At 56.6% G+C, this 2,500-nt stretch overlaps 2 non-coding genes across 2 annotated transcripts in view; both read right to left on the bottom strand.

Moving 5' to 3' along the window:
- Positions 1–814, bottom strand: part of LOC145965934 (large subunit ribosomal RNA) — a 4,073-nt gene extending 3,259 nt beyond the window's left edge. The window contains exon 1 of the ribosomal RNA XR_014436896.1: positions 1–814. This exon is cut by the window's left edge and continues 3,259 nt beyond it. This is a non-coding gene — a ribosomal RNA (large subunit ribosomal RNA).
- A 1,219-nt stretch (positions 815–2,033) lies between these two features.
- LOC145965928 (5.8S ribosomal RNA) lies at positions 2,034–2,188 on the bottom strand. The gene has a single exon (XR_014436891.1). It is a non-coding gene; the product is annotated as a 5.8S ribosomal RNA (ribosomal RNA).
- Between the last annotated feature and the right edge of the window lie 312 nt (positions 2,189–2,500).

Below are 2,500 nucleotides of genomic sequence, written 5' to 3'. Positions count from 1 at the left end.
AGCGGGCCAGGACCGGGGACGGCGCAAAGTCCGTAACCTCCGAGTACCGTGGCGCGCGCTTGCGACGGCCTCGACGCACCGTGTAGAAGTGCGGCCTGATACCTTGCGCGTACCGCCGAGCAGCCGGCCGGGCGACCGAGGGTTTGTCGCGTGCCGTTTTACCGGCGACGCGACAGTCACCGCACCCGGGCCGTAGACCGACACCCAGCGGGTCGCGACGTTCTACTTGGGGAGAAGTGCACGACGACGACAGCCGGACATCGGCGCACGGTAGCGTGCCCGCGCGCGAGCCGCGAGGACTCCGCGGGACATCGCCCACCGACGCGAAGCCAGCGCCGCTGACGATGAATCTCCCCGTTCGATCTTTTGGGTTTCTTAGGTTTACCCCTGAACGGTTTCACGTACTCTTGAACTCTCTCTTCAAAGTTCTTTTCAACTTTCCCTCACGGTACTTGTTCGCTATCGGTCTCGTGGTCGTATTTAGCCTTAGATGGAGTTTACCACCCACTTAGAGCTGCACTCTCAAGCAACCCGACTCTAAGGAGAGATCCTCCCGAGACGCGCACCGGTCGCTACGGGCCTGGCACCCTCTACGGGTAAGTGGCCCCATTCAAGATGGACTTGGACGCGACGCGACGCCTCGGGATAAGCGGATCCTCCCAAACACCACATTTCCCTGCGGCGGAACCGCGGGATTCGGTGCTGGGCTCTTTCCTGTTCGCTCGCCGCTACTGAGGAAATCCTAGTTAGTTTCTTTTCCTCCGCTTAATAATATGCTTAAATTCAGCGGGTAATCTCGCCTGCTCTGAGGTCGTCAGAGTTTTGTAGAGAAACTCTCTACAAAGTGATATAGAGAGATAGAGGGAGTGTGCGGTGGTGGAGTTATTGCGCTAAGTAGTATCATTATTGTTTGTTAACTACTACTATTGTTAGCGGTAACGCACCGACCGATATTGCGCGCGCGGCACAATCTAGTCTTGTTTCGCGGGGACGCGAGAGAGGAGATAGATATATTATAATATCGTTTTGCGCTTCTTTTTCTTCCGTCCCTCTAACTTCCACGATTATAATAACACGGCGCGGCGTAATTATGATGCGCGCGCGCGCGTGTATATATATAACGGGCGCGGTATGGAATCGATTCGACGAGTACACGACGACGCGTGCCGGTCACAATCTTCGTTCGAAAATTTCGTGGACTCGGACACGCGGTCGGCTCGCGATTCATCCGCTTTTTTAAGGGTGGATTTCTCTCGCAATTTCTCTCCCTCCGCGTACCGCCGGACGACGACTGTGCGCGCGCCGCGGTTTCCCTTCTCCATATATTTTTACCGTAAGGTATCTCGCGCCGCGAGATAGGAGGCGAAGCCTCGCGTGTAATAAAAGGCGCGGTATCGCGCGAGCGCGCTGGCGCACCGAGAGACCGAGAGAGAGTCGCACAGCGCGACGACGCGATCGGAAGAGACAACGACGCGCTAGAAAGACGGACGCAGCAGAATGTGCTGCTGCGCCGCTTTCTTTTTGCATTTTATTCGCCAACTACGAGATCACTCGTAGAGAGCGAGATCATTCGAGTGTCGCGCGTCGTTCGTCGTCGTTCCTCTCGCTTAAACTTTTCGCATATTCTCTCGTGTGTCGTCGTTGTGTATATCTCCGCCGACAACTCTCTCCATATCATTCGACAGCCTCCGGGCGCCGCTCGCGCGCGCTTCGCTATCCTTTAAACGCTTTGTGCGTACACGCGCGCCTCTCTCCTCCTCTTTATAACTCCTCTCGCTGCACACACCTTCGGTGTCATTTCAGACGACGCCAATCGACGACGGGCCTCTCGTCGAACCCGTCGCCAATACATACTGGGAGGGTGACAAAGAGGCTCTAGTCTCTCTCGGGCGAACGTCCAACGATCGCTCGTACGCCGTTTACGCAATGCGACGGGGGCACAGCGACGACAGCCGACGACATTTCGTCGTTTCACGGCTACGCCGTGGCTCGTCAGCTTGCGTAAGGGCGCAAGCAGTTTAGGTTTGTTAAAACGACCCTCAGCCAGGCGTGGTCCGGGAATTGTATCCGTGGACCGCAATGTGCGTTCGAAATGTCGATGTTCATGTGTCCTGCAGTTCACAAGTTGACGCGCAATTAGCTGCGTTCTTCATCGACCCACGAGCCAAGTGATCCACCGTTCAGGGTAATCGTTTTTCATTCGTCGCGTTCGTCGAACGCTTCACAGTTCATCCATCGTGGTCTCCACTCCGAAGAGTGAGAGAAAATCGTGGCTCTTCGATCAGCCTGGCCGCGCGTCCGAGCACGCGCGGACCGCCGCCGCAATCCCGGTAAAGGGATCGAGGCTACGGCACAAAGTTGGTTCGCGATCGGAGCGTCACTTCCCCCGTTCGACGGGGAAAGAGCCGGGGCGGAAAGTTCTTTGAATAAACCATCGGACACCATGGTCCTCTCGTCCGCCAGCCACACACCTCATCACACACGTTCGGCCGGTGCTTCT

This window comes from Camponotus vicinus, unplaced genomic scaffold, assembly GCF_025532165.1.
Source record: "Camponotus vicinus isolate PSW18456_S1 unplaced genomic scaffold, iyCamVici1.0 SCAF_17, whole genome shotgun sequence".
NCBI classification, from domain to species: domain Eukaryota; kingdom Metazoa; phylum Arthropoda; class Insecta; order Hymenoptera; family Formicidae; genus Camponotus; species Camponotus vicinus.
This window is presented reverse-complemented; position numbering and strand designations above follow the sequence as displayed.